Source organism: Anomaloglossus baeobatrachus, chromosome 2 (genome assembly GCF_048569485.1).
Source record: "Anomaloglossus baeobatrachus isolate aAnoBae1 chromosome 2, aAnoBae1.hap1, whole genome shotgun sequence".
Classification (NCBI taxonomy): Eukaryota; Metazoa; Chordata; class Amphibia; order Anura; family Aromobatidae; genus Anomaloglossus; species Anomaloglossus baeobatrachus.
Window position 1 is genome coordinate 455,597,721 of NC_134354.1, and position 24,733 is coordinate 455,622,453.

Sequence of the window (24,733 nt, forward strand, 5' to 3'; positions counted from 1 at the left end):
TAGCTACTGAAACAAAAATCGCCAATGACATTAAAATAAATCCCAAAATCTTTTATAAATACATTAATGCCAAAAGGAAAACAAAGGATAGTATCGGCCCCTTAAAATATAATAACAAGTTAGTTATAGAGGACAAACAAAAGACTGAGATATTAAATAGGCATTTCTCATCTGTATTCACCAAGGAACTGACTGTACCAGGGATCATTCAACAAGTGAAAAATCAAAGTCCACCACCCGATATAATTAATTTAACACAAGATGAAGTACGCCTACGTCTGAGTAAATTAAACATTGACAAATCCCCAGGGCCAGATGGCATTCATCCACGAATATTGAGGGAATTGAGCTCCGTAATCGACAGACCGCTGTATCTCATCTTTTTAGACTCACTTGTAACAGGGTTGGTGCCTCAGGATTGGAGGATTGCTGATGTGGTACCGATATTTAAGAAAGGTAAGAGGGTAGATCCAGGCAACTACTGTCCAGTAAGCCTGACATCAGTAGTATGCAAAGTTTTTGAGGGCATTTTAAGGGATGACATGCAAAAATATATTGCAGAAAATATGATAACTGACAAACAGCATGGATTCATGAAAGATAAGTCGTGTCTAACCAACCTGTTGGGGTTCTATGAGGGGGTAAGTTTAAACCTGGATATTGGTAATGCAGCTGATGTGATTTATTTGGACTTTGCAAAGGCATTTGATACTGTACCACATAATAGCCTTATACTAAAGCTCCAGAAGCAAGGACTAGGGGACACAATATGCAACTGGGTAAGGAATTGGCTAAAAGATAGGAAACAAAGAGTAGTCATAAATGGTACATTCTCTAAATGGGCCATAGTCAGCAGTGGGGTGCCGCAGGGATCTGTGCTTGGACCGATTCTTTTTACTCTCTTTATTAATGACCTTGTGGATGGGATTGATAGTACAGTGTCAGTCTTTGCCGATGACACCAAACTATGTAGGATATTAAAAACTGACCTGGATAGTACAATATTACAAAAAGATCTGGATAAGATGTCAGAATGGGCAGATACTTGGCAAATGAGATTTAATGTTGATAAATGTAAAGTAATGCACCTAGGACAGAGTAATCCTATAGCTGCGTATACATTAAATGGAAGTAAACTCGGGACTACAGAACAGGAGAAGGACTTGGGTATTCTCATTACAAATAAGCTGAGCAGCAGCACTCAATGTCAAGCAGCAGCTGCTAAAGCAAACAAGATTTTAGGGTGTATAAAAAGAGAGATTAGATCCCGTGATCCCAACGTATTGTTACCCCTCTATAAATCACTTGTAAGGCCACATCTGGAATACGGGATCCAGTTTTGGGCTCCACATTTTAAAAAGGACATTCAGAAGTTAGAGTCAGTTCAAAGGCGGGCAACTAGACTATTACAAGGAATGGAAGGCCTCCCATATGATGACAGGTTGAAAAAGTTAGATATGTTTAGCTTAGAAAAAAGACGTCTCAGAGGAGATCTCATTTATATGTATAAATACATGTTTGGTCAATATAAAGGACTGGCACATGACTTATTTCTTCCAAAGACAGTACTAAGGACCAGGGGGCACTCACTGCGAGTGGAAGAAAAGCGATTCCGACACCTAAATAGGAAAGGGTTCTTTACAGTTAGAGCGGTCAGACTGTGGAATACACTACCACAAGAGGTAGTAATGGCAGATACTATAACAGCTTTTAAAAAAGGGCTGGATGATTTCCTCAGTACACAAAACATTGTTGGTTATAAATGACTTAGTGACTAAATGTAGAACTGGTGGAGGAAGGTTGAACTAGATGGACCTAGGTCTTTTTTCAACCTTCCAGCAAACCGATCAGATGATATTGGATCCGGATTGGATGGCGCAGAACCCTTGACCCAGGATTACTGTGGAGGGGGGTTCTTTATTTCAATAAAGATGGAGTCACTAATTGTGTTGTGTTTTATTTCTAATAAAAATATTTTTCTGTGTGTTGTGTTTTTTTATCATTACTAGAAATTCATGGTAGCCATGTCTAATATTGGCGTGACACCATGAATTTCGGGCTTAGGGCCAGCTGATAATATACAGCTAGCCCTAACTCCATTATTACCCAGCGAGCCACAGTCACCAGGGTAGCTGGAAGAGTTGGATACAACGCCAGAAGATGGCGCTTCTATGAAAGCGCATTTTCTGGGGTAGCTGCGGACTGCAATTCGCAGTGGGGGTGCCCAGAAAGCTTGGGCATTCTGCATTGCGGATTCCAATCCCCAGCTGCCTATTTGTACCTGGCTGGACTCAAAAATTGGGCGAAGCCTATGTCATTTTTTTTTTTTAATTATTTCTTGAAATTCATGAAATAAAAAAAAAAAAAGGGCTTCCCTATATTTTTGATTCCCAGCCGGGTACAAATAGGCAGCTGGGGATTGGGGGCAGCCTGTACCTGCCTGCTGTACCTGGCTAGCATACAAAAATATAGCGAAGCCCATGTCATTTTTTTTTTCTTTTTGGGCAAACTCCTGCATACAGTCCTGGATGGAGGATGCTGAGCCTTGTAGTTCTGCAGCTGCTTTCTGCTCTCCTGCATACACTAGTTCTGCAGCTGTCTGCTCTCCTGCATGAATGAACATTTTGAAGAAGGAAATGACATCAGACCTTTTTTTTTTTTCTTTTTTCATCAACAATCTTTATTGGCATTGTGCACTGATTAAAAACGCAGTGAGCAAAAACGCAGCAAAAAATGCACCAAATCGCGGTAAAAACACATGCGTTTTTGTCGCTTTTTTAGCCGCGGGTGCGTTTTTTGAGACAAAAACGCACATAAAAACGCAGCGTGATATTTGTATATAGTATTAGAGCTGCTTAATATCTTTTTGCAATATTAAACCCAAATATGGATATGTTACTGCTGAAATGCCTAAAACCATGGAACAATTAGCTATTTCCTCTGCACATTGTGTGCTCCTAGTGCTTGCAATGCAATCCTAATAAAAGCAGTTCTCCTTTCTGTTTGTTTCATTTTTACACCGCAGCTTTCTTTTTTTTGTATTCCTCTGTCAATACTCAAATACTGAATGCTACTGGATATTCAACTCTGTTACATTGTGATATAATAGAACAAATTGATTTATCAGTAGACCTGGATACAAATTACATTAATAGCCAACCATGTATGGTAATGTATGCAGGAAAGGAAACATTACAAAATGAGGATTATTTTAGTTACACGTCCGAGGAAGAAACATTACAAAGGTGCTTCAAATTACTTATACATCACAGGAATAAACATTACAAGGGGCCCATATCATGTATACAATGCAAGAAGAATCATTATAACAGGAATTTAGAGCAAGTGAAATAAGTATTAATAAGAACATGTCACCAATTTTCTAAGTAAATATATTTCTAAAGATGCTATTGGCATGAATTTCTCATTAGATGTTGGTAACAGCCCATGCAATCCACATAGGCAAAGAAATCAAACCATAGATCTTTATACATTAAGTTATGTGTAATAATAAGAAATGGCACAGGGAAAAAATATTGATGGCACTTACTGAAATGTATTTAATACTTCGTATAAAAGTGTCATGAGTGCGTCACGGCCTAATGTGATCTCGATAGGATCTGGGATCAGAGGTCACAGCGTATTGTGGATCGCAGGTCAACTTTAACGCTCGCTCGTCATTTACCCTGAGTTGGATATTTAATTCCATCAGGTACTGAAGGGGTAAAGGTTCATTTCTATCCTGCAGTGATCTAAAAAATAGTTGCAACCTCAGCTGCTGCCACTCTATTCTGTTATAAATATCTGCTACTTAATCCTCTCTATGCCAGCTATAGCTCATACCTAAGTTGACCATGTGGAAGGAATTTGTCGCTGCTTAGCTGTGGTGTAATTTTTATTGCAGCTGCGCAGGTTCCTACTGAAGAAACCTTAGCGCGCTTTTTGTTGTGTTTTTCCCCACCTTTTTGTCTTTCTTACCTTGTGTTGTCTTATTGTAGTGGTGAGACAAGTGTCTCGCTGGCCCTCACTAGTCAGGGTGAGTTTAGGACCAGCAAGGGCCTAGGCCTGGGATTGGCATACTGGGGGAAGAGATATTAGGGAATGCAGGGTTTAGCCTCAAGTGAATGTTAGGAAGTAATCCTGCTCTTCTCTCCCTGGCACAAGGGCCAACTATTGTATTGTGTGCCCTTTGTATTGCGCCACTCGTCGAGGATTTCCCCTTGCCCGACGTAACACTACTAACAGCTGTGAATTCCAGGAACCTTAACGTCTACCTTAAAGGCTCCTTTAAGGTTTCCGGGTCTGACAGCTACCAGACTGACAAACTGCTGCCGTGACACGCAGTCCAACAGTACGTCACGGCATTCACCTGAGGTCACTTCTGGTAGTTCTCACATTATTTTCAGTATGAGCCGCCAGCTGTGACCTCAAGTTTACTCAGTGATGAACTTCTGGAATGTGCCACCGCTGTGACAGACAGTCCAACAGTCCAGCACTGAGTTCACCTAAGGTCACAGCTGGCGGCTCACACAAAAGATACCATGAGTACCACCAGAAGTGACCTGAAGTGAACTCACTATGAGCCTGTTGGACTGTGCTGCCACTGTGACATGCAGTCAGACAGCCGGGCACTGAGTTCATTTGAGGTAACTTCTGGCATCTCACACTCTGCTCTCACTGTGTCCCATACGTCGCGGTGAGCGGTCACATGTACTAATGTCACCGTTCACCATGGCCTCTGGAAGTAGCAGAGCCAGGATCGCCACGGGATGTTGTGTGAATTACGTCGGACCTGCAGGATTTTTTTTTGGGTTAATAATTTGGTGAAAGAGGATTTTTTTTAATTGTTTAAAATAAAGGATTTTTTGTTTGTGGTTTTTTTACTTACAGGGTTGATAATGGGAAGGGGGCTCTCATGATATTAGTTTTTACAAGTCACAACTGACATCAACATCATATATTACCCTAATTGCCACCGCACCAGAGCAATCAGGATGAGACAGGTAAAGTGCCACAATTGGCACATCTAATGGATGCACCAATTGTTGGGCTGCTATTTTTAGTCTGGAGAGGGCCCAATAACCATAGACCATCCCAGCCTGAGAATAACAGTCCCCAGCAGTCTGCTTTATGTTTACTGGTTATCAAAAATTGACAGGAGCACTTGTTTTTTTTAAATTATTTATTTAAATAATTTAAGAAAAAAATCAAACAAAAAAACCCCCCAAAACATCGTGGGGGAGCCTCTATTTTTGATAACCAGCCAAAATAAAGCACACAGATGGGGGCTGCAGCCCACAACTGTCTACTTTACTTGCACTGGTTAACACAAATAGTCAGGGGTCTGCACATGAAAGTGGTGTAATGCATCCACACATCTTCCCCATGCTGTTCCCATTCAATTTCAGCACTTTTCCATCCATTTCAGTATTTTTAGAGCCCCGCCAGACATTCTTTGAGGGTCCGCCAGAAAATGATTTGAATTTCCCCTTGATTCGCATTAGATTTGTGTCAAATACACGCATAGTATAAAATATCTGAGCCGAATAATCCGAACTCGAATGTTTTAGTATTTGTCCATTGTGAATACAGACTGAAGAGACCAATACATCTAAGCCTTCCCCACGAAGTGCAAATAATTTACTGGCCATATGGTCAGACTATGAACATCAATACTAATTAGAGTCTAAAATATTTTAGATCTGATTAGAAGTAGATTCCCTACTTTAAGTACTGAAAGGAAATCTAAATGGAAGCAGCCACTTAATATTAAACCACAGTAGAGTAATAAGTTAATTCTCATCTACTCTGATTTTGTATTACTAAAAACAAGTTGAAACATTTGCTTTCTCTGCATCACCTTTCCTTAAATTGATATTGACTCAAACACATGAAGCTGAAACTTCTAACATATTGTGGTTGAGACAAACAATAGATCCATATCTTCTAACTAAATGTCTCTGCTAATTTTGTAGAAGTTGAAAAAGTGGAAGTCGTCAATGGAGAATGTCAGCTACTAATAGGGACTGCCCCTGTGTTGAAAGATAAAAGCCACAAAAGAGTACAATTATTCTTATTTTGTTCATGGATTATAGCAGCAAGGTCATTAAAGTTTAGTAGAGGTTAAAGAGAGTGGTGTAACGTTAAGCTTAGGAGCCTAAAGTAAAATATTTAACAGCTTTCAATGGGACTATTATATGTGTTTTTTTTTACCATGGGAATAAGAACTAATGGCCCCGTTACATGCAACGACGTATCTAACGATATATCGCCAGGGTCACGGATTCCGTGACGCGCATCCGGCATCGTTAGCGACGTCGTTGCGTGTGATAGCAAGGAACGACCATTAATGATGGAAAATGATCACCTTATCGTCCATCGTTGACCTTGTCCGTCGTTCCTTTTCAAAAAATCGTTGATTGTTGAACAGGCAGGTTGTTCGTCGTTCCCGAGGCAGCACACATTGCTCTGTGTGACACTTCGGGAATGATGAACTACAGCTTACCTGTGGCCGCCGGCAATGAGGAAGGAAGGAGGTGGGCGGGATGTTACGTCCCACTCATCTCTGCCCCTCCGCTTCTATTGGGCGGCCACTTAGTGACGCCGCTGTGACGCCGTAGAACCGCCCCCTTAGAAAGGAGACGGTTCGCTGGACACAGCGACGTTGCTAGGCAGGTAAGTACGTGTGACAGCTCCTAACAATATTGTGCGCCACAAGCAGCGATTTGCCCGTGCCGCACAAACGACGAGGGCGGGTACGCTCGCTAGCAATATCGCAAATGATATCGCTGCGTGTAACACCCCCTTAACAGTCAGGTAGTTGCTAACTACCTGCATGTTCTGCCCAGTGCAGATTTTTGCTGGCACAGAGTGGTCACAGACTGCTCCTGCTGGCGATGCTATGGCTACTGCTGAGGTTCTGATCACTGAAAAGCAGCTTCACTTCACAATCAGCATGACATCATCAGTCCACAAAAGAGCTGTTCTATTGGCGTGCATAGCAGAAACGCAGGAAGAACAGGCAGGTAGTTAGCAACTACCTGTCTGTTAGTTCTTAAGTTAATAGTTAAAAAATAAAATTGTTGCTCTTTAATGGTATTGGTCTTCTTATATAAGCTATAACCTATCTTAAACTCCAGGGCTTGTGTGTAACTACCAACCCTACACCCATAAAGTTATGCTCTTGATTAAAGATAATAAGAGAAATTCACAACAGCTCGTCTTCTCTTTCTCCATGTGTGGCACACACAGAGGCACAATGCAAACATTGAGCCAACTTCCCCCCTTTTTATCTGGTTTTAGGTATGACTTTCCTATTGCCCACATCTGTTACTTGCTACAGATCAGTTTCAATGAGCATCATATGCTTGAAACAAAGTTGCTTACCCACAATTTTGGAAAGGTCTCAACAATTTTGTTTGGCCTATTTTGGGGGTTTTATATGAATTTATGTCCAATTTACCTTTTTTTCCCTTTGTTTTTTTTGGTGTGTTGTTCCAATACACACAAAGGAAATAAACATGTATATAATAAAATAAGTATATTTGCAAGAATTTTCTGGGAGAAATGTTTAATTTTCTGGAACAAGTTTAAGGGTGCCTACACTTTTGGCCATGACTGTATATGCTTAGTTTTCTTTCATGTTTATTTTTTCTTATTTTGGTTTGATATTTTGGGAGCTTTGTCACTGATTGACAGGTTTTTTTTTTATCAGAGATATTGTCTACATTTTTAACTTATAGTGTTTGCCCCACAGTAAGTTAATATTGTAACTGTACTGTATATATTTCAGCTAGGAATCATGTATTTTCATGATGTTGTGCAATAATAGATATTATATGTTTTCTGCATCATAGCAGCTCACTTTTCCATATAAATAGATAAAATCCCAGAAACAGCTATTCTGATATTCAGGCATGAGTCTGCAATGGACCCCATGGAGTGCTACATTGTTACAGTATTCCGAGACAGGCTTCATACATTGCACTGAGACATTTGAATTGTGTCTAGTACAATAACTCTTGAATATGTTTCAATTGCAAGGGTTTGAGATTTATTAGAGCAAGAACAAAGAAGGAAAAAATGGGAAAGACTACTGGGCAACGCAGCTATTCAATCAAACAAGTAATGTGATACATCAGGACAAAGGATCACTATTTACATGTTGCAAATCAGCAATAAATGAATAATAACACAGATCTGCAAGAGTAATGTTTATATACTCTTGATTGCTGAACTCAGTTAAAATATCAAAAAAAGGCCATCATCTACAGTTTTTTTCACAAACACTGACTTCATAGGCACAAGATCACCAGCTTTTTTCATAGCTTTAATTAATTGATTTAGTCAAGTGCTTGAACCTTCCTAACACTGCAGAACCTTTAGGCTCCAGACCAGGGGTCGGGAACCTATGGCTCGCGAGCCAGATGTGGCTCTTTTCATAGCTCCATCTGGCTCGCAGACAAATCTTTAATAAAAAAATATCGTTGATCTGCCGGCAGACTGCGGGCTGCTTTGAATAACCCGCAGTTGACGAGATCGACTTTAAGAAAATGGCAGCGGAGGCGGCTCGTGTGCAGATAGGACTCCGCGGCCATTTTCTTGAAGTCTATTGCATCGACCTTTGCACGTGCCGCGGCCAATTTCTTGAAGTCTATCTCGTCAACTGCAGGAGATTCAAAGCAGCCCGCCAACAGATCAATGGTTCTCGCCGCAGCGATACACCACGAGCCCGAAGTATTGCCGACCCTCCGCTGCCGCACACTGAGCTATGACACTCCCTCTTCTGAACACACTGGCAGATCAATGGCGCCTACTGCTGTGACACTCCACAAGCCTGCAGCAGTATTGCCGAACCTCCCCACACTGACCCTCTTGAGTCACGACACCCCCTCCTCTGTGCCTGCAGCATTGCCTACCCTGCCTCCTGGAACCTTCTGAGCCGCTCCATCACCGCCGCTCCCCCCTGGTGAGTTAATATAAGAGCCACATAAATGGTAAGAAATACTTTATTCATCATTGGCAGGCAACAGCATAACAATGTTATTAAAAAGAATTAAATGACTTATTGTACTTTAAAAGTGTTGGTCTTACATAAAATGCACACATATAGTTGTATTTAGTTTTAAACCTATTGTATGACTCTCATGGAATTACATTTTAAAATATGTGGCATTCATGGCTCTCTCAGCCAAAAAGGTTCCTGACCTCTGCTCCTTTTTAAAGGGAACCAAACATCAGGATTTTCATGTATAAGGTGCAGCCAGTGCAGTACTGGCACTATCATGCACAGTGTGTACATACCATCAGGGGGTAGCTCGGGTGTTTAGGCAGCGAAATACAACTTTATAAAGTTTGAAATTTCGTGCACTTTTTGATTGACGTGTGCACCTCTGCAGATAATGTCCGGGCGGGTAATGCAGGAGTTCCCCGCCCCCCCACCAGCCTGTTCCTCCCTCTCTCCTGATGTCCGGGCGGGTTATGCAGGAGTTCCCCGCCCCCCCGTGCTGCCTGTTCCTCCCTCCCTCCGGCTGTATGTAAAATGCTAATCTTCAGAAACATGGCGCCGGAGTGGGCCTCAGCGCATAGCGCTTATCTCCGGCGCCATGTTTCTGAAGCCCGCATTACACAGCTTGGTGTCTGCAGAACAGCTGATCGGAGGACGCGATCAGCTGTAGCTATGACGACGTGCCGCCTCAGGACACCGGGCCAGGACAGGAGCTTGCCAGCGACATCGGGGGTCAGGTGAGGTAAGTTCACAATGGACTCACATGACCCCGTGACGGCAGTGCTGCGAGACCCGGTCACGGTAGTGATATCGGGTGGCACTGTCTTCACGGGGTCAGGTGAATGAAATTACTAGCACCTGTGATGTCATTGCCCCAGCAGGCACGCACACATTATACACACACATACACATACTATATATATACACACACACACCAACACTGCTGTGTGTGCGCCCCTGCGTTGACCTGGGCTCACCTTCTGAGTTCCAGGTCACTGCAGGAAAGCACTCACAGCTGTGTGTGTGTATAATGTGTGTATGCGCGTGTGTATAATGTGTGTATGCGCATGTGTGTATAATGTGTGTATGCACATGTGTGTATGCGCATGTGTGTATAATGTGTGTATGCGCATGTGTGTATAATGTGTGTATGCGTGTGTGTATAATGTGTGTATGCGCGCGTGTATAATGTGTGTATGCGCGCGTGTATAATGTGTGTATGCGCGCGTGTATAATGTGTGTATGCGCGTGTGTATAATGTGTGTGTGTATAGTGTGTGTGTATAGTGTGTGTGTATAGTGTGTGTATAGTGTGTGTGTGTATAGTGTGTGTGTGTATAGTGAGTGTGTGTGTCTGTATAGTGTGGGTGTGTGTGTATAGTGTGTGTGTATAGTGTGTGTGTGTATAGTGTGTGTGTATAGTGTGTGTGTGTATAGTGTGTGTGTATAGTGTGTGTGTGTGTGTATAGTGTGTGTGTGTGTGTATAGTGTGTGTAGTGTATAGTGTGTGTGTATAGTGTATAGTGTATAGTGTGGATAGTGTGTGTGTGTATAGTGTGTGTGTGTGTATAGTGTGTGTGTGTATAGTGTGTGTGTATAGTGTGTGTGTATAGTGTGTGTGTATAGTGTGTGTGTGTATAGTGTGTGTGTATAGTGTGTGTGTGTGTATATAGTGTGTGTGTAGTGTGTGTGTGTGTGTGTATAGTGTGTGTGTGTATAGTGTGTGTGTGTGTATAGTGTGTGTGTGTATAGTGTGGGTGTGTGTGTATAGTGTGGGTGTGTGTGTATAGTGTGTGTGTGTGTATAGTGTGTGTGTGTATAGTGTATAGTGTGTGTAGTGTATAGTGTGTGTGTGTATAGTGTATAGAGTGTATAGTGTGTGTAGTGTGTGTGTGTGTGTATAGTGTGTGTGTGTGTATAGTGTGTGTGTATAGTGTGGGTGTGTGTGTATAGTGTGGGTGTGTGTGTATAGTGTGTGTGTGTGTATAGTGTGTGTGTATAGTGTATAGTGTGTGTAGTGTATAGTGTGTGTGTGTATAGTGTATAGGGTGTATAGTGTGTGTAGTGTGTGTGTGTGTGTATAGTGTGTGTGTGTGTGTATAGTGTGTGTGTGTATAGTGTGTGTGTGTATATAGTGTGTGTATATAGTGTGTGTGTGTATAGTATATAGTGTGTATGTGTATAGTGTATAGTGTGTGTGTGTATAGTGTGTATAATGTGTGTGCGCGCATGTGTGTATAATGTGTGTGTGCGCGCATGTGTATAATGTGTGTGTGCGCGCGTGTGTGTATAATGTGTGTGCACGCGTATAATATGTGTGTGTGTGCGCGCGCGTATAATATGTGTGTGTGTGCGCGCGCGCGCCTCTCTGCTGGGGCAATGACGTCACAGGTGGAAGTGAGGGGCTGCTCTCACAATCAATGGGGGACTTTTAGTTCTGCATTAAAGGGGTGGTTCACCCATTTTTTTTTTTTCCCCAATGATCAGATGATATTGGATCCGGATTGGACGGCGCGGGACCCTAACCCAGGATTACTGCGGAGGGGGGTTTATTTCAATAAAGATGGAGTCACTAATTGTGTTGTGTTTTATTTCTAATAAAAATATTTTTCTGTGTGTTGTGTATTTTTTTTTTTTTTTATCATTACTAGAAATTCATGGTGGCCATGTCTAATATTGGCGTGACACCATGAATTTCGGGCTTAGGGCTAGCTGATAATATACAGCTAGCCCTAACTCCATTATTACCCGGCTAGCCACCCGGCATCAGGGCAGCTGGAAGAGTTGGATACAGCGCCAGAAGATGGCGCTTCTATGAAAGCGCCATTTTCTGGGGTGGCTGCGGACTGCAATTCGCAGTGGGGGTGCACAGAAAGCTTGGGCACCCTTCACTGTGGATTCCAATCCCCAGCTGCCTAGTTGTACCCGGCTGGACACCAAAATTAAGCGAAGCTCACGTCATTTTTTTTTAAAATTATTTCTTGAAATTCATGAAATAAAAAAAAAAAAAGGGCTTCTCTATATGTTTGGTTCCCAGCCGGGTACAAATAGGCAGCTGGGGGTTGGGGGCAGCCCGTACCTGCCTGCTGTACCCGGCTAGCATACAAAAATATGGCGAAGCCCATGTCATTTTTTTTTTCTTTTTGGGTAAAAAACTGCATACAGTCCTGGATGGAGGATGCTGAGCCTTGTAGTCCCATGCATGACAAGTAACAGTGTGGATTTTGGCTAAGTTCACACACTGCGTCGTTTTATTTAAGCGGTGTTTTTGTGCGTTTTTTTGCATCAAAAAACCCCCAAAAAACCATACGTAGCAAACAACAGACGCGTTTTTACCGGGTTTTGGTGCGTTTTTTGCTCTGTGTTTTTATGCTTTTTTTTATCAGAGAAAGATTGTTGAAAGAAAAAAAAAAAGAAAAAAGGTCTGAAGTAATTTCCTTCTTCATTCTCCACTAGTGTATGCAGGAGAGCATACAGCTGCAGAACTACAGGGCTCAGCATGCTCTATCCAGGACTGTATGCTGGAGGGAGAGGCAGGGGGAGCAGAACTACAAGGCTCAGCATCCTCCATTCACTAGTGTATGCATGAGAGCAGACAGCAGCTGCAGAACTACAAGGCTCAGCATCCTCCATTCACTAGTGTATACAGGAGAGCAGACAGCAGCTGCAGAACTACAAGCCTCAGTATCCTCCATTCACTAGTGTAAGCAGGAGAGAATACAGCAGCTGCAGAACTACAAGGCTCAGCATACTCCATCCCGGACTGTATGCAGTTTTTTGCCAAAAAAAAAATGACGTGGGCTTCGCCATATTTTTGTATGCTAGCCGGGTACAGCAGGCAGGTACGGGCTGCCCCCAACCCCCAGCTGCCTATTTGTACCCAGCTGGGAACCAAAAATATAGAGAAGCCCTTTTTTTTTTTTTATTTCATGAATTTCATGAAATAATTTAAAAAAAAAAATGACGTGAGCTTCGCCTAATTTTGGTGTCCAGCCGGGTACAACTAGGCAGCTGGGGATTGGAATCCACAGTGCAGGGTGCCCATGCTTTCTGGGCACCCCCACTGCGAATTGCAGTCCGCAGCCACCCCAGAAAATGGCGCTTTCATAGAAGCGCCATCTTCTGGCACTGTATCCAACTCTTCCAGCTGCCCTGATGCCGGGTGGCTAGCCGGGTAATAATGGAGTTAGGGCTAGCTGTATATTATCAGCTAGCCCTAAGCCCGAAATTCATGGTGTCACGCCAATATTAGACATGGCCACCATGAATTTCTAGTAATGATAAAAAAAAAAAATACACAACACACAGAAAAATATTTTTATTAGAAATAAAACACAACACAATTAGTGACTCCATCTTTATTGAAATAAACCCCCCGCCGCAGTAATCCTGGGTTAGGGTCCCGCGCCGTCCAATCCGGATCCAATATCATCTGATCATTGGGGAAAAAAAAAAAAATGGCTGAACCACCCCTTTAATGCAGAACTAAAAGTCCCCCATTGATTGTGAGAGCAGCCCCTCACTTCCACCTGTGACGTCATTGCCCCAGCAGAGAGGCGCGCGCGCACACACACACATATTATACGCGCACACACACACACACACATATATTATACGCGTGCACACACATTGTACACACGCGCACACACACATTATACACACACGCGCGCACACACACACACATTATACACACACGCGCGCACACACATTATATACACACACACTACACACTATACACACACACACTATACACACACTACACACTATACACTATACACCCTATACACACACACACACTATACACACACACAATACACACACACACACACTATACACACACACACACTATACACACGCACACTATACACACACACACACACACACGCGTGCGCGCACACACATTATACACGCGTGCGCGCACTCACATACACGCGTGCGCGCACACACATTATACACGCGTGCGCGCGCACACATTATACACGCGTGCGCGCACACACATTATACACGCGTGCGCGCACACACATTATACACGCGTGCGCGCACACACATTATACACGCGTGCGCGCACACACATTATACACGCGTGCGCGCACACACATTATACACGCGTGCGCGCACACACATTATACACGCGCGCGCACACACATTATACACGCGCGCGCACACACATTATACACGCGCGCATACACACATTATACACGCGCGCATACACACATTATACACGCGCGCATACACACATTATACACACATGCGCATACACACATTATACACACATGCGCATACACACATTATACACACATGCGCATACACACATTATACACACATGCGCATACACACATTATACACACGCGCATACACACATTATACACACACACAGCTGTGAGTGCTTTCCTGCAGTGACCTGGAACTCAGAAGGTGAGCCCAGGTCAACGCAGGGGCGCACACACAGCAGTGTTGGTGTGTGTGTGTATATATATAGTATGTGTATGTGTGTGTATAATGTGTGCGTGCCTGCTGGGGCAATGACATCACAGGTGCTAGTAATTTCATTCACCTGACCCCGTGAAGACAGTGCCACCCGATATCACTACAGTGACCGGGTCTCGCAGCACTGCCGTCACGGGGTCATGTGAGTCCATTGTGAACTTACCTCACCTGACCCCCGATGTCGCTGGCAAGCTCCTGTCCTGGCCCGGTGTCCTGAGGCGGCACGTCGTCATAGCTACAGCTGATCGCGTCCTCCGATCAGCTGTTCTACAGACACCAAGCTGTGTAATGCGGGCTTCAGAAACATGGCGCCGGAGATAAGCGCTATGCGCTGAGGCCCACTCCGGCGCCATGTTTCTGAAGATTAGCATTTTACATACAGCCGGAGGGAGGGAGGAACAGGCAGCGCGGGGGGGCGGGGAACTCCTGCATAACCCGCCCGGACATCAGGAGAGAGGGAGGAACAGGCTGGTGGGGGGGCGGGGAACTCCTGCATAACCCGCCCGGACATTAACACAGAGGTGCACACGTCAATCAAAAAGTGCACGAAATTTCAAACTTTATAAAGTTGGATTTCGCTGCCTAAACACCCGAGCTGCACCCCAATGGTATGTACACACTGTGCCTGATAGTGCCAGTACTGCACTGGCTGCAGCTTATACACGAAAATCCTGATGGTTGGTTCCCTTTAAAGGAAGAGAACCTGCAAGCTCTTGTTACCTGTTTTCCATACAGAAGCAGAGTAAAGGAATTCCTTCCATACTTTTCTCTAGATGGTAATCTACTGTATTTCAGTGATGTTCCTGGGCTGATGGAAAAATGAAACATTGAGTACAATGTGAGTGAGTGGAGACTCTTTATTGATTTATCCAAAAAGACTGAAAGCTGCTACTGCACAATGGCAGCAAGTATGCTTCAGTGCCTGTATGGCATTCTGTGCACTTGTAGGAAAGCCATGAGAATTTAGACTTTATTCTTAAAAAATTGAACTATGAGGATCAAGAATTGTCAGTATGTGGTGATGTGAATGTTCTCTCTTTGTTTTTTGGGCAGCAAAACGTCTGCTGCAGCTAATCGGGGTAAGATCAGCTGTTCTCCAGTCCTGTTGTGACACTGCGCACGCTCCCGCGGTCACAACAGATCTGAAGAAGCGAGGGCGCATGCGCCGCCCTCTCATGCACAATAATACTGTGGGCTTCAGAAACATGGCGCCGGAGATGAGCGCTATACGCAGGAGCTAACTCCGACGCAGTGTAACAGAACAGTAGAAATTTACATACAGCCACAGGGAGGGAGGAACAGGCGGCGGGGAGGCGGGAATCCACGTGCATAACCCGCCCGGACATTAGCAGCAGAGGTGCACGCGTCAATCAAAAAGATGATGAATTTTCAAACTTTATAAACTTGGATTTCACAGCCTACACATCCGAGCTGCCCACTAATGGTATGTACACAATGTGCCTGATAGTGCCAGTACTGCACTGGCTGCACCTTATACACGAAAATCCTGATGTTTGGTTCCCTTTAACATTATTGATTGAAGAGAATGTATATATAGTAAGTTACAAGATTTGCTGATGTAATACTGTACAAGTAAACTTTGTATACACAGTTCCATGGTTTATTGCCATGCCATTTTTTATCTTCTGTTATGTTTAAAATTTGAATAAAAATGTTTAAAAAAAACAAAAACAATATAAGCGTTTTTCTTTCATCAAGGCATTAATAAACATGAGATGTTATTATTCTCTTCATATGATGTGTCCAAAGAAGGCAAATCACAGCTTCGTGATTCAAGTGACATGTCTGGCTTGATTTGTTTCAAAATTGATTTGTTTGTTCTTTTTGCCATCCATGGTATTGACATCTTTCTACAGAACCACATTTCAAAAGCGCTGATTCTTCTTCTGTCATGTTTCTTTATTGTACAGGTTTTGCATCCATATGTTACCACAGAGACCAGACTATGTATGAGCTGTAAGAATATAGAAGTCACACGGACATGCAGTCTGCTCCTGAATACATTCCAATGCTGATCACCTGTGACCACAGGCAAATACGCCAAAAAAAGCTTAAAGAAAGATCAGCATGGGTAAAAAATAAATGCCAAAATTTATTGTGACAAATTAGTCCATAATAAAAATCCCAACAGGCATACATGATTCACTTATGTGTTTCGAGCACATTATGTGCTCTTACGCATAGATCATTATATAGATATTATTTTTTATCAATGCTGATCTTTCTTTAAGTTTTTTTTTACGTACGAGCCGTGTGTTCGTCACCAGTGAAATGTTCTTCGATTTGAGGATCTTGTCCAGTGACTTCATTGTTGCTTTGCCCATAGCTATTCTCTTATTGATTTCCTGTGTTGTTGCTGCATCTTGATTGATCATTGATCCTAGTATGTTGACTTGCTTTACAACTTCCATTTCGTAGCCGTCCATGTCCCAGTCGTACCTGGCAATAGTCAATATCTTTGTTTTCTGTGTATTGAGTTGAAGTCCCATGTTTGCACTTTCCATCTTGAGCCATGTTTGCGATTTCCATCTTGACATTCCATAATAAGTCCTTCATTCCATCTATGCTTGTGGCTACCAATGTTATATTATTATAATACAAGTGTGAATTCTACCAGTAAAACTGTGCTATTGCTCCTAGGCTGTATTTCTGCAACTAGTATTGGAGGGTATTCACTAATGATGGGCGAGCATGCTCGCCACTGCTCAGTACTCGATCAAGTATCCCTGCTGCTCAAGCGCCATGATCAAGTCCCCATCAAGCATGTTTTGTGGCTGTTTTACAGTCACTAAGCATGCAGAGATTGCCTGTCAATCACGGTAATGCTGTAGCCATATTGGCTACTGGCATTACTGTGATTGGCCGGCCGCATTGCATCATTGGGTCTATATAAGCACACCCAAGAAAGATGTTGTTGAAGGGTCTACCAGACCAGACAGATCTGCGGCTCTTGCCGCTAAACCTACAAAAAGGCATGGTCATGTGTTATAATGGGCATAACCTGGTGGCGGCTCTGAAGCTTGGCAACCTTGGACAGATATCATGCATGACCCATGTGATAAACTTAGTGGTTCAATGATTTCTGAAAACCTACACAGATTTGCCAGAGCTACTTGTGAAGATTATGCCGCTTGTGCATCCATATCCGCAAGTCAGCTACAGCTGCTTTCAGTCTAGCAATGCTGCAGCAGACCTTGCAAGTGAAAGCTCTCTGACTGGTGTGTGATGTGCCCACATGCTGGAACTCCACGTTACACATGTTGGCAAGGCTTTGTCTACGTGTCTTTCATGCTGTTTTGTTGTATCTTATTCTAATTTTTTGCAGACCTTGCATAAAAATGCACAGGCTTTACTGGTGTAGGAGTCCCACTCTTAATATTGAGAAAAAAATGGTTTTCTGAGACCCTCCTTTACTTGTTTTCCAGGGTGTATTGGCGTACTTCCTTCTAATTCCTAGCAGGCCTTGAATGTAGTGCATACATAGGTTTTACTGGTGTAGGAGTCCCACTCCTAATAATGGAAAAACATGGTTTTCTGAGGGCCTCCTCTATGTGTCTTCCAAGGTTTATAGGAGTACCTCCTTCTAATTTTTGGCAGCCCTTGCATATAATGCATAGGCTTTACCAGAGTCCCACCCTTAATAATGGGAAAAAAATGCTTTTTGTGGCCTTATTTACTTATCTTTCAGGGTGTATAGGAGTACCTACTTCTAAGTTTTGGCAGCCCTTGCATATAGTGCATAGTCTTTATTAGTGTAGGAGTCCCACTCTTCATAATGGGAAAAAAAATTCTGAGGCCTTCCTCTATGTGTCTTTCAGGGCATATTGGCGTACCGCCTTCTAATTTTTGGCAGCTCTAGGATAGGCTTTAGAAATCTAGGAGTCCAACTACCTAACTATTTTTAGGCCCTCCTTTATGTCTAATACAGGGTGTATCAAAGTCCCTCTTTCTTCTAATGTTTGACAGTTTTTGAATCGTCCTCATAGGCTTTGTGAGGTTCAGGGTTCCTACTTCATGAATTAAACAGGATGTGTCTGACCATGTCACACACCACATACCCAGATAAGGTAATAAATAGTGATGAGCGAGCATGCTTGTCACTACTCGGTACTCGCACGAGTATCGCTGTACTCGGGCTGCTCGGCGGGGACCGAGTAATCTCGCGATACTCGTGCTGTACTCGTGGTCTTCATTTCTGCATGTTGGCGCTCTTTTGAGAGCCAGCCCTCATGCAGGGATTGGCTGGCAGACCACTGCAATGCCACAGCCCTGTTAGTTGTGGAATTGCAGTGATTGGCCGGCCTGCACAGCGTGACCGAGCCTTTATATCGGCCGGTGCGCTGTGCTCTGCTCACAACTATCCAGACAGTCAGTGCAGGGAGAGTGTCGCTGATTCAGGGAAAGCTTTGCGGCCCTTTATAGTTAGTTCCGGAGCAGGGCTGCAAACAGTGTGACCAGAAGTCCTTCTCAGGACTATTCTAGTTGTATACAGGCAGGCAGGGTATAGCCAGGTCGGAGTACAGTAGCAGAGTCCTTCTCAGGACTATTGTTGCTATATACAGGCAGGGTATAGCCAGGTCGGAATACAGGCTAGTGACCAGAAGAGTCCTTGTCAGGACTATTGTAGCAGTATACAGGCAGGCAGGCAGGCAGGGTAGTGGTGACCATATACCAGCCTTCATCATATCTGGGGCTGGTGTACACAGTGTAAAACAGTCCAGATAGTGTCAGACTTCTCAGTAATTGTCGCTCCTAAAAACCAGTTAGGTTCTTATTGCGTCCGTGCTTGCATTTAAAAACAGCACGTGTGTGGCAGTCAGTGGCAGCGTACAGGTGCGCGTTTTGCACAAACTATTATATAACGCACAAGTCTAGTGTATAATACACGTCAGTCAGCAGTGTCTGATAGTGTCAGACTTCTCAGTAATTGTCGCTCCTAAAAACCAGTTAGGTTCTTATTGCGTCCGTGGTTGCATTTAAAAACAGCACGTGTGTGGCAGTCGGTGGCAGGGTACAGGTGCGCGTTTTGCACAAACTATTATATAACGCACAAGTCTAGTGTATAATACATGTCAGTCAGCAGTGTCTGATAGTGTCAGACTTCTCAGTAATTGTCGCTCCTAAAAACCAGTTAGGTTCTTATTGCGTCCGTGCTTGCATTTAAAAACAGCACGTGTGTGGCAGTCAGTGGCAGCGTACAGGTGCGCGTTTTGCACAAACTATTATATAACGCACAAGTCTAGTGTATAATACACGTCAGTCAGCAGTGTCTGATAGTGTCAGACTTCTCAGTAATTGTCGCTCCTAAAAACCAGTTAGGTTCTTATTGCGTCCGTGCTTGCATTTAAAAACAGCACGTGTGTGGCAGTCAGTGGCAGCGTACAGGTGCGCGTTTTGCACAAACTATTATATAACGCACAAGTCTAGTGTATAATACACGTCAGTCAGCAGTGTCTGATAGTGTCAGACTTCTCAGTAATTGTCGCTCCTAAAAACCAGTTAGGTTCTTATTGCGTCCGTGGTTGCATTTAAAAACAGCACGTGTGTGGCAGTCGGTGGCAGGGTACAGGTGCGCGTTTTGCACAAACTATTATATAACGCACAAGTCTAGTGTATAATAATACACGTCAGTCAGCAGTGTCTGATAGTGTCAGACTTCTCAGTAATTGTCGCTCCTAAAAACCAGTTAGGTTCTTATTGCGTCCGTGCTTGCATTTAAAAACAGCACGTGTGTGGCAGTCGGTGGCAGGGGACAGGTGCGCGTTTTGCACAAACTATTATATAACGCACAAGTCTAGTGTATAATAATACACGTCAGTCAGCAGTGTCTGATAGTGTCAGACTTCTCAGTAATTGTCGCTCCTAAAAACCAGTTAGGTTCTTATTGCGTCCGTGCTTGCATTTAAAAACAACACGTGTGTGGCAGTCGGTGGCAGGGGACAGGTGCGCGTTTTGCACAAACTATTATATAACGCACAAGTCTAGTGTATAATAATACACGTCAGTCAGCAGTGTCTGATAGTGTCAGACTTCTCAGTAATTGTCGCTCCTAAAAACCAGTTAGGTTCTTATTGCGTCCGTGCTTGCATTTAAAAACAGCATGTGTGTGGCAGTCGGTGGCAGCGTCAGGCTCCATATTGTCCCTGGATAGAGACGTGCATGATGGCCTGTAAACATGAAGTGCCCATTGTAAGGAAGTGGGTCTATTGTAGTATAGCCCTTAGGCAGGGCAGCCAAAAATTGGGAGGCTCCACGTTGTCCCTGGATAGAGACGTGCATGAGGGCCTGTAAACCTGAAGTGCCCATTGGAAGGAAGTGGGTCTATTGTAGTATAGCCCTTAGGCAGGGCAGCCAAAAATTGGGAGGCTCCACGTTGTCCCTGGGTAGAGACGTGCATGAGGGCCTGTAAACCTGAAGTGCCCATTGGAAGGAAGTGGGTCTATTGTAGTATAGCCCTTAGGCAGGGCAGCCAAAAATTGGGAGGCTCCACGTTGTCCCTGGGTAGAGACGTGCATGAGGGCCTCAAAACATTGTTCCCATTGCAAAGGAGCGGGTCTCCTGTCGTTGTAATGTCCATTCTGCAAAGAATGGGCGAAAAAATTTACCACTGGGGGTATACCTGAAACAAAGGCCTAAGTATTGCAATTTGTAACGGTCATCATCATGGTGGCGCATGAGGAGAAGGAGGAGCAGTCCAGCGATTATCCAAAGTCCAGAAGTGTGTACCCATGGGTGAGTGGAGGTACATGGCAAACTTTAAATTCCGCTCTCATTTGCTGGTGGTGTGGTGAAGTCTGGCCCAATCCAACCCTTGTTCATCTTGATCAGAGTCAGCCTGTCAGCATTTTCAGTTGACAGGCGGGTGCGTTTATCTGTAATGATTCCACCTGCGGCACTAAAAACACGCTCTGACAAAACGCTAGCAGCAGGGCAGGCCAGGACTTCCAAGGCGTAGAGAGCCAATTCATGTCACGTGTCCAGCTTGGATACCCAATAATTGTAAGGCACAGAGGAATGTCGGAGTACAGTTGTTCGATCTGCAAGGTACTCCTTCAGCATCTGGGCAAACTTTTGTGGCACTACCCCGCACCTCAGGGGCTGTGGTACGTGAGGGGCTGAGAAAACTGTCCCACATCTTAAAGACTGTTCCCCTACCTCTGGCGGATTGGACTTGTGCCTCTCTCGGCTGTACGCCTCGGTTGTCCACTGATTCATGACCTATGCCGCTAGCGTTTTGTGAGGGGAATGCTTTGCCTACTTCCGTGACTATGGCCTTCTGGAACTGCTGCATTTTGCCTGACCTCTCCGCCTCGGGAATAAGAGACATAAAGTTTTTTTTTTAGCGTGGGTCTAACAGTGTTACCAACCAGTAATGATTGTCGGCCAAGATGTTCTTAACGTGAGGGTCACGAGACAGGCAGCTTACCATAAAGTCAGCCATGTGTGCCAGACTCTTAACAGCCATCACTTCAGTATCCTGACCAACACGATGACTGAACATGCTGTCCTCCTCCTCCTCCTCCTCATCATCTACCCTGTCCTCTGGCCAGCCACGCTGAACCGAGGATATGACTGCATGTCATATCCTCAATTTGGCCAGAGAGTTGCTCCATGTCTTCATCCTCCTCCTCGTCATAGTCCTCCACTGCACGTTGTGATGAGACGAGGCTGGGCTGTGTGTTATCATCACCCACACCCACTACTGTTTCTTGCTCAAACTCATCGCGCTCCGCCTGCAATGCATCATGGTTGTTTTTTGAGCAGAGACCATTTTAGAAGGCAGAGAAGCGGTATGGTGACGCTAATAATGTCGTCATCGCCGCTCACCATCTTGGTGGAGTCCTCAAAGTTTTGGCGGATGGTGCATAGGTCGGACATCCATCTCCACTCCTCAGGTGTTATGTGTGTAGTTTGACCCATTTCCCGACGGCTTAGGTGATGCAGGTACTCAACAACTTCCCTCTTCTGCTCACATATCCTGACCAACTTGTGCAGAGTTGAATTCCAACGCGTGGGGACATCACACACCAGTCTGTGTGCCGGAAGATGCAAACGGCGTCTTAAGCCGGCAAGGCCGGCTGAAGCAGTAGGTGACTTTCGAAAATGTGCAGACAGGCGGCGAACTTTTACCAGCAGATCAGACAGCTCTGAGTATGACTTTAGAAACCGCTGAACCACGAGGTTGAGCACATGGGCCACGCATGGAACATGTGTCAGCTGGCCTCGCCTCAAAGCCGCCACCAGGTTCCGGCCATTGTCACACACGACCTTTCCTGGCTTTAGGTTCAGAGTTGTGAGCCAGTGATCTGCCTGCTGTTTCAGAGCTGTCCACACCTCTTCTGCATTGTGGGGTTTGTCACCTATGCAGATTAGCTTCAGCACTGCCTGTTGCCGCTTCGCCGAGGCAGTGCTGCAGTGCTTCTGTGTCGCCCTGGACAAGCCAGGGGCCACAGAGCACAACACTTAAACACCCCACACTCCCTGCAGGCATATCATAGTCAAAACACAAAATCCTTGTTGCCTTCCCCAGGGGCTGTTGTCCACACCAGGGTGTGGAGCCAGGCGGTTGGTCTCCACCCACCGAGGAGGAGGGAAAACACAGGCAGTGAGAGTTAAGCTAAGGAAGTGGAAGGAGGAAAGTAGTAGAGAGGAGAAAAGTGACAGCAAAGAGCCTGAAGTTGGTCCGGGTGTGTGGCCCGGACAGGACAGCAAGGTTGGCAGGATGTGGTGACCGTCTGCAGTGGAGGCCGATTGGAGTCTGCCGTAAGGACCGTGGACGGGTGGTGACCCGGCCGTACCGGACCGGTATACAAAGAGAAGCCAGCACCATTGGCAGAGGACTTTCGGATCCCGGCAAGGCTTGGTGTCGCCGTGAATTTGCCAAATCCGTTAGTGAAGGGAACCTCAGGGTTTCCAAACAGCCAAGTCCAGATAGAAGGCAACCGTACAACCGTGAAGGGGAGACACAGCCACCGCCAAGGGCAACCGTCTCCCAGGGCCAGCGCCTGTGGGCAAAAGGGGCTCCTCCGGCCCATATCCAGGTCGGGGAGCGGGTTACCGTTGGGAAACCATCACTACCAACACTTAACTTAGGTGCAGGGAGAGACAGTCATCACTAACCTGCAGGGAGGAACAACCGCAGCCGTCCGAGTGACCCGTCCATCCAGCCACTTGTTTAACCGTGAACTGTGTCATCATCATTGGGCTGAGTGAGTACCTCCGTGCCGTGCGGCACAGCGCTGCCCCTGCGACCCTGCACCTCATCAGGCCCCGCAACCCGCCTGTCATCCATGTCTACCCCATCACCAGGCCCCGGGACAACCAACCCCCCTACCCACGGAGTGGAGAAATAACAACAAAGCTGCTCCCTGTCACAGGCTCCCGGGATCCCCGTCCAGAGCAGCGGTGGTGTCCACACAATCACCACAACCATGGGTGGCGTCACGGACAATATCCCCAAAACCCAAACCACCCCTTTTCACTCACGGGCGAGTAGCGCCGCTCGAGTCCCCGGGATCCGGCCATCGCTCGAGCCAACGAGCAGCAGCAGCCGTAGAGCAGCGTCAGCCGGACCCGAGCAGTGGGAGAGCGCACCGTCCCCTCCTCCGCCCGCGACACTTCCAGCTTGGGACTGGTGTGGAGGGTAAAGTGGATCAGGATGCGCAGGAGGAGGAGGAGGCTGAGGAGCATGACATTCCGGAGCTGTAGAGTGTGTGTGAAACACTGACTGAGGTAGGGCCTGCAAAACTTGGTGTGTGAAGGACGTGTTCCGTCCCTCGCTCAGACTGGGTCCCAGCTTGCACAATATTAACCCAGTGTGACGTCAACGAGATGTAGCGGCCTTGCCCACATGCACTTGTCCACGTGTCTGTGGTTAGGTGGACTTTGGCTGAAACAGCGTTGTTCAGGGCACGTGTGATGTTTTGTGACACGTGGTTATGCAATGCGGGGACGGCACACCGGGAGAAATAGTGGCGGCTGTGGACCGAGTAACGTGGGACAGCTGCCACCATCAGGTCGCGGAATGCTTCTGTCTCAACCAGCCTAAAAGGCAACATTTCCAGCGCAAGCAGTCGCGAAATGTTAGCATTTAGAACTGTGGCATGTGGGGTGTTGGCAGTGTATTTGCGCCTGCGTTCAAAGGTTTGCTGAATGGATAACTGAACGTTGCGCTGGGACAAGGACGTGCTTGATGATGGTGTTCTTTCTGCGTAGGCAA